Genomic DNA, 12,227 nt, shown 5'->3' on the forward strand with positions numbered 1-12,227 from the left:
GTTCTTACTCATCTGGAAAATAACAGAAAGCATAAACATGAACAATGGTGAGGAAAATTCAGAAAAAATATGATTTTTTTTTGAGAGAAAATAATTTTTTTTTCCAAATGTGTTCGGAAAATAAAAGTACAAATGTATCTTTGCAATTAATAAGACTTTGATGTTTTTAAACATTAAACAATAAAAAAATTTCTCTTCTTAAAAAATCAAATGAAAAGTTAATAGTAATCTATATCTTTGTAATACAGTGTATTTTACGCATCACGAATCTGCTAAAATTTTATCAACTCATAGCTTTTCTCTTCGCCTGTTAGTGAACGGTATTGCTCAGTCTTCTCTTTAGAAGTCAGGTCTTAATTTCTAAAATTAGAAGTACCGGAGCCCTATGGAAGACCGTCAGCAAAGAGGAACAAGGGTATATAAATAAATCAAATGACTATTAAATTCATTATTAATTTTAAAATCAAATAGTTGATTATTATCAAATTAATGAATTCTAATTTAATTGATAATTATTAGATAATTAATTAACTGTTATTTATTGAAATAATTAAAGATTAAAGTAATTAAATAATTAAAATTAAATTAAATGTAAAGAAATAAATTAAAATTTAATAAGCGATTTTTAATATAATTTTATTGCTAAAAATAAAATTTTCGAGGTACAATTTCTACTGATTTTGTTATTCAGTTCCATAAATGAAGTGCCGCAGCCTTCTTATTTAGGGCTCCGGTGCGCTCCGGCTAGAATTATGATTTATTACCAAAACTAAGAAGCATAGGAGCCGGGATCAGGTGAGTTCCGGCCCAATTTAAACTGATCGTAGGGAAAAATTATCACAAAAATTAAATGTACTTAAAGTACAGCTGATGAAAATCAAGATAATGCTAAAACAGGGCGAAACAGAATGAGGGCGTGAGTTTATGAGTGGGTGGAAACAAAAAATGAGGGGAATCTTGGTGAGAGAGAACGTTTTCTTTGACCGCGGCTCTCTGCTGATATAATTATAGCCATCAAGCGGATGTGTGTAAGTGGTAAAATGAGTCCTGAATCTGACTCCTAAGGATGAATATAAAGTTGTTGGTTATACTTTTCGCCCCCTCGTGTTTGTTTATATTAGTGGATACTGTGGGAAGACGATGTATAGGACGTGCTTGAGCAGTTTATCTCAGCATTTCACTCTTATTATACTCGCTGTTACTTAACGCACATTTAAGAACACAAATTTTCCTTCCTGCGAGGCTAACTAACTATCGATAACAATACACTAAATACGATGGCATGGCGAGAAATTTACGCGTTCCTAAACAAACTCCCCCAAATTTATTGCCCTTCTTAAAGGGAAAGGTTTCTGCGTGTGAGTGAGGGGACTTTACTTGAACGTCTCATGTTCTCATGAGTTGGTATTTCTAGGGAAATAGAGTATTGGAAGGTCAGCTTATTGTTAAACTAAAACGTTAGGAATTATATTTTTTTTTCCTTTAAATTGTGGTTCAGTTTTAGAAAAAGAAGTATCGGAGCTCATCTTACTTAGGGCTCCGGTGCATTCCGGTTAGAATTGTAAATTATTTTAAAAATTGAGAAGTACCAGAGCCGGGCTCCGGTGGGCTCCGGCGCAATTTAAACACGTAATTACTTTTCAAAAATAAGTATGGTAGGGACCATTTAATGTAATTACATTTGTCCACGGATATTTGGATAACATTTGTGAGGTTTATCTATTTATTTTTTACTAACTAGTTCATTTTTAGTTGAAAGGCTTTCCTACTACTCTCTTTTCACCCACGCTTTTCATGCCAGAATGTAAATGAGTTAGCAAGGGTTTATTCAGATTAAGGTAGAATGAAGTGGTATTTAAGCAAGAGTTTCGGAAATTAGTTTTAGAGCGTGTCTGCCTATTCCAGGCCACGTTGTGCTGTGATTATAAGCAACTTGCATTAGCGGCGATGATGTGTTCTCGTCTTTAGGCTTGTCTTGCCGGTTACTAAAGACCAGAGTCTTCCTGCGCGTTAAAGTATTATGTGAGCTGTTAGGATAACCTACCACACCTTAAATTATTATTTGTTACGTATTTGTGTTAAGCCAGAAGTTGTTGGCTTCCTGTCAGTGACGCAGCTAGGGTGGGTCCAGAGGGGACATCTTTACCCCGGCGCAACATCCAGGGACGCCAAATTGATGTTATGAAAGTTTAGAATGAAACTTTTAGCATTCTTGGCACACAGAAAGGGGTGCAAGATCTTCACTTGTCCCCAGGCGCTTAAAACCGTAGCTATTCCTCTGTTTCCTGTAATCCAAGTTGGGTCACTTGTTAATTTATACATTAACCGAATGATAACATTAAACGAAGAAGAAAAATCCTTCATATCTACAATAGAATTTACCTAATTTAATACAAATGCATCAAGAATCATATAAATAGGCACTTTCACAGCATTTTCATAAGGAATATCCAAAAGTTTGTGTGTGAACTTTTCATAACGTTTCTCAAAAATTTTTTTGCAGCTGCTGTACTCCTAATCTTAATACTCGTAAGGCATCTCTCATTGGAAGTGAACATGCCAGTGTAAAATTTACAATCAGACAAAAAGAAACAACAACCTAAGATTGGCATGAATCTTTTCAACGGTAAAAAAAGTGCTGTAGACTTGTTTTGCTCCTGAAGAAGAGAGATATGTCTGATCCCCTAAAAATCGATAAATTTATTGAAAAATCTATATCAAACTAAGGATTTTTTATTTTTATTTATTTATTTTATTTTTTAACCTGATTTTGAATGGTTTATAAAAACTGAAACCAAGTTAATGCCTTAGTTTGAGATATTTTTCTGTAACTTATCAAATTTTTATAATACATTTTAAACTTATTTACTTCAGCATTTTAATTACTTCAGTTTAAAAAATTTATTGTATTGTATTTTGATCATATTAACCGAATTGTTGGTCATTATAATTTCCATGTTTTCGCCTAATACAAATGAGCGGGACTTTCGCAGTTCAATAGCAATGGTTACAGCCGAAAACATCGCGGCAAAAACATCGCGGACAAAAACGTCGCAGAGAAAACAACGCAAGGCAAAAACATCGTGATACAAAATATCGTGGGGGGAAAACATCGCAAAGAGAAAGCATCGCAGTTCTAAAACATCGTGGTACAGAATATCGTCGTCGAAAATAAAGCGATTCAAAAACTTCGCAGTTTTAAAACATCGTCGTCGAAAATATCGTGGTAATAAATAAAGTATCTACAAATCATCGCATGACGATAACATCGCACACATGCTTTTTTTCAGGCTTTGATAATTGTAAATGGATATTTCCATAATGATTTGTGAGCGCAAGATGGAAAGAAGGATAATTTTTACTTTCATATTTTTTATTAACTAATAAATTTTTGCTGAAAAAGTAAGAAGGAAACTTAAGCATAGAAAATTAAGGCAACTTATAGCACTTAATTTTAAACTGACATAGTTAACTAACAAAGGTCATTAACAGATCATTTTTTATAAAGTTTTTAATGGTAATTTTTCATTAAAAGTATAATGTAAAAAAGATTAGAAAAAGGAAGCTAAGTAAATGCATGACCTTATCTATAAAAAATTGCTAAATTAATTATGAGATTATTTTCTTTACTTTTGTCAATATAATACTCTTATAATTAAAATTATTTCTTGTTCTGCTTCAGTTTATTAAGTATAAAGTTTCCTTCTTACTTTTTCAGCAAAAATTTATTAGTTAATAAAAAATATGAAAGTAAAAATTATCTTTCTTTCCACCTCGCCTCACAAATCACTATGGGAATATCCATATACAATTATTAAAGCCTGAAAAAAACATGTCTGTGATGTTATCGTCTTGCGATGATTTGTCGATACTTTATTTTTTACCGTGATATTTTCGACGGCGATGTTTTTCAACTGCGAAGTTTTTGAACCGCTTTATTTTCGACGACGATATTTTGTACCTCGATGTTTTCTCTTTGCGATGTTTTCTCCCACGATGTTTTGTAGCACGACGTTTTCGCCTTGCATTGTTTTCTCCGCGACGTTTTGGTCCGCGATGTTTTTGCCGCGATATTATCGGTGGACCCCATAGCAATATGCGAATGATAACCTTAGCCGCAATCATATTAAGCGGTGTCTGGCGTAATGCAATTTAGAAGTCATTACACTGTGCGGTTGCACTTTACAATAACGTTGATTTAACATTCTTTTACAATTAAATATTCACGTTACAAATATGTTAATTAAATTATGTTAATAATTATGTTAATTAAATATTCTTTCCAGTCTTGTGCCATTTTTGCTTCTCAAGTTTATTTGGAACCACAGTAGGAGAAATATTTATTAGGAATGATGAAGTGAGTAAAGTGAGTTTTTTTTCACAGACCGAATTTTTTCTAGATCTGTATAGGTACACTAAATACAACATCTAACTTACAACTTTAATGTACTTTTAACTAATAATCCTCGTCTTAGTAACGGAAGAGACTATTAAACAACTATTATTTCAATTTGCATTCTAGCTGAACTTATTACAAAAGGATCCTAAATGTTTAAAACAGAACTATTTATTAACAAGTCGACTTGCCAGTTAAAGATACAGAACTCCCTGTACTTAAAAAATACAGATCTCCTGTAGCTCGCCGCTAATCAGAACAAATTGAATCATATGAAGATTGCCGAATTGATATTGCCTAACTAAACTTTCGCTTACCTAAGTGGTCGAGAAACAACTGCGACAGCAGAAACTTAAAACGCTATGAGGCCTGCAAGATATTCGACTGCGTCTAGCACGAGGGTCTAATTTAAAAATTCATCAACTTGAACTTTGTGAGAGAACTTATCATAATTATTTTTTCCTTCTTGACAAATGAAACTTCTAAAGTATTCGTGAAAGACTCATACTCCACGGAAAGAAAACTTCAAACTGGTGTCCCACAAGGGTCAGTAATTTCTCCACCTGTTTTATGTGGTAGACTTTCCACAAGTGCATTACTATCTTATTCAATATTGGCATGTTATGAAGGTGACACTTCCCTGACAGTTAAGTCTGCTAACATAAACCGTGCAATTTGGAAACTGCAGCAAAACAAATATTACGATAATCGAAGAGTAATGCAAAAATTGGAAAATCGCCATCAATACACAAAAATGCCAACTGCTTATCATTAGGAGAAAAAAGAGGAACGTCATAATCAAGAAAAGCTTGATTTTGTTCAGTGAATGAGTTCCGAATGTAAAACAAGCTCGCTACCTAGGTGTCATTCTCAATGACAAACTGAGCTGATCGCTTCACATAAAACACGTACGAGACAAGGCAGTTAAACTTATGAAACGCCTTTACCCGTTGACTGGAAAGCATTCGAAATTAGACCTCTCTAAAAAGAGATTCATCGACATCTCCACGATATGTCTTATTATGACGTATACCTCGCCAGCATGGGCCGCCGCCACCAAAAAGGGTATTCAGAAACTACAGGAGGTGCAAAATTAATTCCTCTGCATGATCACAAATGACTTCTGCACATTATGTGACTGCACATTTCTATGTGTGAAACAAGCTAGTGCAAGTTGATCTAAAAATTGATCCTTTACACAAGTTTCTGAAGAGATCGAATGGGAAATTCTTTAATTTTGGTACCGATTGTGAATACCTGAAATATTTTAATATATTTCTTTATAAGATTCTTAGTGAGGATAAACATCTGCGACCCTAGATAGCCTTTTTTTCTCCACGGTAACGAAAATTTCCCAATTTAATGTATTTGTTTGATAATTACATTTACAGCATTGGAAATTTATTTTAAACGGATGCGCTGCTTCAAGCATCATTTCTAAACGACAGTGAATGCATGTGTGACCACCCCACGTGACTTGCTACTTTGTCATTTTTGAGTTGGTGGGAAAAATTTTGATAATTTCAGCATTGTGTACATATGTATTTATTTTCTAATTATTCTGCATCTCACCGTGTTCGTACCTACATTTTTATTTATATTTGTGCTTTAAAATTGCAATTATTTCTCCATGAGGGATTATTGGAGAAATTGTCAATTCTGCGGACGTCCATCATGTGACCAACGAACTGTATTTATGATTCAGTGAGACCACCTGTTGATGGACTTTACTAAATCCTCTGCTTTGGATGCGGGTCGACTTATTAGATGTCTTTGCTCCTCACGTGACAAACGGTCACACTCCTTCCTGTACCTTAAATGCTTTCTTCATGCACCCTACAATGCATCCATAGTCATGCATTCCTCTACCTGAAGCGCCAATGTAGGCATCAAATTGATGATAGCCGGAACACGTTGTGCGAAACTGCACAATAATCGCAGCTTACAGCGAAACTTGGAGCTTGGAATTCGTAGTAGGAGAGTTAGTTCCGAATTTATGCCGCGTGTCTGAAAACAGCTCTCTAGGTGAATAGTTGGTGCTAGCCACTTACCTTAGATCATATTGATATTCTAAGCTGAGCTTTCCTGTGTGAAGCCGATTAAGCTGTTTAAATAAAGTAGGAGCAGTCTTGTAGCTAAAATTTAATTCATTGTGATTGTACATATTATTTTGTGCTTAAGTTACTTAACCACAAGTGGCGTTTAAATTTGTAAGCACCGAGTGAGTGCATTTTCTGTTCCGTTTAGTTAAAATGGAAAGGTTGTTATAACCTTCGTCTGCAGCCATCTGTTCTTCCAAGAACTAGGGAGAATTCGCTTTTTCGTCTTTCCGTAGGGTTGTAGAGACATTAGGTTTATTTTTAGGAAGCAGGAGTTGAGAAAAATGAGCAACGCCCTCGCCGGGGATCGAACCACGAAACTCTGGAATACGCGTCCAGCGTGCAGACCAGCACACAACGAAGATATGTTAAGAAGGCGGAAGAAATAACTTATATACTCTTCTTTTTAAATGGCGACTGGGGTTTAGGGGACCCAATCACCAAATCCTGGGTGTAGAGAATCATCATCCACAGTCCTTTTACCCTTTCAGTTCGGACGCCACTGTAGAGACATTAGGTATTTTTTGGAAGCAGGAGATGTGAAAAACTAGCAACGTCTTCGCCGGGAATCGAACCATGGGCCTCTGGATACACGCCCATCGTGCAGACCACTACACCACCAAGGCACGCTAAGAAGGCGGGAGAAACACCTTATAGGGTCTACCAGTTTATGCTGCCAAAACGTACAAGAAGATTCTACAATATAAATATGACTTCATACCAATATGATTCTAAATTTTGGAATGAAACGTTAACACTTGTGTAATTAGAAGTGTATGACTACGATCAGCAACCAACGAAAATAAAGACCGGCTAAAAACTTTTAAGACGGGTAAGAATAGGTGGTACATAAATAGAAAATTTCAACGTTCGACGGCTAATGGTTTTTTGAGTAATGCGAGACACATTCGTACAGATGTCACCAAAAAATCCAATTTGAAATCATTTTAAATCAATCCGTTTTGGGAAAAAAAAAAAAAAAAAAGTCGAAATGGATTCGGGAATGGGAAAAATGGATATTTCTGTTGGAATCTGATTAACGAAATTTCTCGCGATTTTTTTACTTCCTTAAATTAGTATAAGGAAGTAAAAAAAAAAAAAAAAATCAATTAAAAAAAAAAATCTAGCCCGTCAGTTATCTTCAGATCTTGCATTTGGTCCGCAATTTGAGTTTTGAGTTCGAGAACACTGCACTAAAAAAAAAATATCAAATGTGCGTCCACCACGATGTTCGACTCAACTACAGTTGAGGGAAGTAAGGTAATCCACTCAAACTTCCATCCGGAGGGATGATAAAATAGTTGCAAAATTGTCAGCAGACAAATAAATGCCTTGAGAAGTCAGACGGAGCCAGACTAACAACCATGAACCATAACCCATGGGGAAAGAATTTTCAAAAATGGTAAAATTTATAGAAGAAAACATCTTTTCCGACTAGCAATCAGGAATGAAGGAACTGTCTCGCTTCCTATTCCATGTCAAAATTTTCTTTCGAGAAAGGAAAACTGAGAGAAACTGACATCCTGGAAACATTATTTTAGGGCAGTGAATACATTCAGCAAAAAATCAAGATGTGTGACAACCCTAATTAAGCAAATCAAAATTTTATCTCAAAAGCTAGAGGATGAAAAAAATGCACATTAATTCTCTCAAATACTAGTACAAATTTCATTTTTTTTAAATAGTACTTACTCAATAAAGAAATCCTTTTTAAAAAGAAAGCTAATGAATATTTAGTTACTGCGATTTTTATTTTTTTTGCAGAAAGTTTTTCATTTAGCTCGTAGCAGATATGATTTTATTCGCCCTATTTCAATCCCGTTAGTTAGCATTTTTCTCTCAAGAAATGCATTTATACCTCTTGAAATTGGCAAGGAACAACTTGTAAAGCGATCAGATATTTATCGCAACAGGAAAACACGGCGATGCCTTCGCCAGGATTCGAACTCCAGACCTTCAGATTACTAGCCGGTCATGCTTTCAGTTACACCACGAGTGAGTGAGTGACCGGACGACATGGGCCGCAACCCTGTACAATACGATTAATAGTTACAGCATGGTGCCCACCTGTATCTTTAAAAATATACACATATAAATACAGAGAATGTTTACACATTTGGAGAACGATTTCGATAAGGAATTTTAATAAATGAAAATGTTTTGGAATAAGACTTTCTGTCAACAGCTTATTATTTGAAATAAGAAATATCGTCTGCTACTTTTAAGTTTATTCTCCTTTCGAAATGCCGCATGTAAACAAACTGAAGATTAAAGGACTTTGATGGACATAAATTTTTATTGAAGATATTTTGAATTTTTATGTATTTCTGCCTTGCTACGAAACGAGAACTCAATTAATTGAGTGAGAAATATATCTCTAATGAAATTTGAGGAAATAAGTTAAATTCAAATAGAGGGGAAAATGCTTAGAATTTAATATTCCCTACAAGGAAGTCATGTGGAGTACACATCAGAATTTTTTTAATTGATTGCTTATCTTGTTTTTTCATGTGACGATATTTACCACATTTTTGCATAATAGTATTTCTGGACCTCTATTAAATAAATGCCAGCTCTCTTTTCTTTAAGCAATATTTTACATTTGTTTTGATTAAAAATGGCTGTATCAAACAGTGTATTCTTTCTTTAGAGGCATAATTATTATTGAAACTCATAGGAAGAAAATCAATTTAACGACAATGTAAAAAGATCGAAAGATAAAGCAGCATTCAACTCAAACCCTATTGTCGTTATAGTTCATCCCGAATTCATAAATGTTGAATCTAATCATTTTCTACAATGCATAAAACCGAAGAATTTTTATATCTTGCCCACCGCGATGATTTCACAAATCATTACAAAGATGACAGCACCCTTTATGCAAGTAGGCAACTATTGGCCAAGACCTCCGCATGGATGTTCCGGCACCTTTGGCGAGGTTTGCTTTCTTCAGGATATCGAACTTCATAAGGATGCCGACATATTTGTACTTTTGTGTCAAGGTGCCCATATATCCTGGTGAGTTCGTAGGTCATGGAAAATGTATTGGTACCTTCGTACCTTTATGCCGCGGCACACTGGCACCTTGACAAGCGACAAGTAACTTAGGGAAATGTGCCGACACTTTCGTGTCTTTATACCACAGAACTACAGTGTCATGAAAAGCGATGTGCAACTTCGTAAAAGGTGCCGGCACTCTTGTATAATTAAGCCGCGTAAATATAGCATCTTGAAAAGCTATATACAACTTAGGGAAAGGTGCCAGTACCTTCGACTCTTTATAGCGTTTTGACAAGTGATGAACAAAAAAAGCTCCTGGCATCGTCGTGCCATTGAATCTTTGCGCCTTGGCGAAAGATAGGAAACTTCAAAAAAGATTCCGGTACACTTTTTGAACAAAAAAAGCTCCTGGCATCGTCGTGCCATTGAATCCTTGCATCTTTGCGAAAGATGGGAAACTTGAAATAAGATTCCAATACACTTTTCAAGTTGCCCGCGCCGGTTAGACCAACTCAACCGCTCATGCGTCACGGGCGAACAGTTGCCACCAGTGAGGTAGAACGTTTGTTAGCTTTTCGGATTACACACCCGCGGAAGAAGCATACAGACGATTCTCATCAGATATTATTCAAGCGTACTGAGCTCGCTGTCACCGGTATAACTTTAACCTCACTTGAACAGAGCGCTTAATCTGAATATTTCTCTTCATTTCCCGTAAGTGGAAGTATTCGAGTGCATGTTGTAAAGGAAAATGTGGCAAGTAAGAAAACAAAATGTTACCTTCAAAAGTGTCATGTCTTCCGTGAACAGAGACGTTTCCGAAAGCTCTGTAAGAAAATTTGCGATATCAAAAGTGAATTTTGGCAATATCAAAATAGTTTATGTCAAATTAGTTTATGTCTTATGTTTTGCTATTGTTGTTGTAACATATCTGGCTTGTAAGTAACACCACAGGAAGTCCGCGAATTTTATCGAGAATAAAGCGCAGAACTGCCCAAACATGCATTTTTGCCACGGGCAGGGTTATTGTCTTTTGTCATGAAATATGTGCTGTTTCGGTAATTATGAATTGCTTTTGTTTTAATTGATAAAAAACCTGATGTGACCGACAAATGATCTCCAGCCCATTCCATGTTTTAAATAACAGCGAGCTGTAATTAAAGTATCACTTCCGTTGATCGTTTGGAAACAAAATCTAATTAATTATTCCAATAAAAAGACAGGTCTGCAACAGGAAATTCTGGATTATATTTTTTTAGACATTATTGACCATCTGTAAAAACTGGCTTACATTTACACAAACATAATCAAATATTTCCCCCTTTATTTCGTTTTAGTCCAAAAGGGCTATTAGCCTCTAAATGCGATTTTGAGCGTTAACTGCGTTGTTTCACTTTTCATTCGAGACTGTTGCCATTAGGAAAAGCGCAAAATATTATTCTTTCATATTTAATCTGTTTGTCATTAATTAACAAACTAAACAATTTAAAGGAAATAGATGAACTTCTAAAGATTATTATTATTATTATTTGCTTTTTCAGTCGGATTAATTTAAATAAATTAATTCATGTTAGATCTAATTAAAGAATTAAATATTTTTATAGAAATACATTATATTTTTTTTCACTTTTTAAATACATAGAAGATATACAGCGTTTCCATATTAGTCTGATGGCATATACGTCTAATATCCTATAAACTGTTTTGCTATTTCACCTGGGTCATTTCTGTCGATAATCTATACTGATAAACCATATTACACTTAAAAGAATCCTTTTTGGGAGATTATTAAAGTCTAAACCCTTTCAGATTTTTGTCCTCTTTTACTTTTTTTTTAAATAAGGGGAAAAAGCCTGATGTGGACACCACATGATTTCCTTGTACGCCCTTTTAAATTTTACACATTTTTTTGCTGCACTTCATTCAAACTTATTTTCTCGAATTATTCTAAGTTCCGATCTCTGAAGACAAGTTGAGAATAACATCAAAAACTGCAAATTTTGTGATTAAATATCCCGGTCAATTTTTATTGCGCGAGAGTCAAACTATAAGGTATTTCTCGCGCCTTCGTGGCATGACTTTGTGGTGCGGTAGTCTGCACGCTGGGCGCGTATTCTAGAGGTCCGTGGTTCGATTCCCGGCAAAAGCGTTGCAAATTTTTCATCTTGCCTACTTCTAAAAAATACCTAATGTCTCTACAAAACTTCTCGTATTTTTATTTTTTCATAAGTATAAAACATTCCAGATTTAAGTATAGGAGCTAAGAGACCGTGTTAAAAGTTAGATTTCATTATTTGTCCAATTTCCCGCCCCTTTTTTTTCTTTTTTAATATCTGACACCGCCAGAACATGAATAGTTTCGTCATTATAATTATTTAAAATAAATGCTTTGAAACGATTACAATAATATAATTTATCAACCAATCTAAATTAATTTTGATATGCGTGTATAACACCGGGGAATTTGGAATCAGTAAATAATACTCGTTCGACTGCAAGAATATGTTATATTGAAAAACCGGTATGAGCTTCAAGTACCACTTCCGGTTGTCCATAAAAACTGTTATGCACTTCATGTACCACGTCCGTTTATCCATTTTGACCAAGAATCTAATTAGCTCTTTATATGAATGCAGAAATCTTAAAAAGAGAAATTTTTGAAAATTTGATATAAATCTTATTTTGCACGAAAAAATCATCACACACATTCTCACAGACAGACTGTCATGATT

General features: G+C 34.8%; 1 protein-coding gene across 1 annotated transcript in view; it reads left to right on the plus strand.

Annotated features, from left to right (window-relative positions):
- The window catches only part of LOC118204865 (prolyl 4-hydroxylase subunit alpha-2-like), a 202,132-nt gene that overhangs the window by 23,806 nt on the left and 166,099 nt on the right, over window positions 1–12,227 (plus strand). The window lies entirely within an intron of this gene.

Source organism: Stegodyphus dumicola, chromosome 10 (assembly GCF_044657685.1).
Source record: "Stegodyphus dumicola isolate Sdum_Otavi_A_Nest chromosome 10, ASM4465768v1".
Taxonomy (NCBI): Eukaryota; Metazoa; Arthropoda; class Arachnida; order Araneae; family Eresidae; genus Stegodyphus; species Stegodyphus dumicola.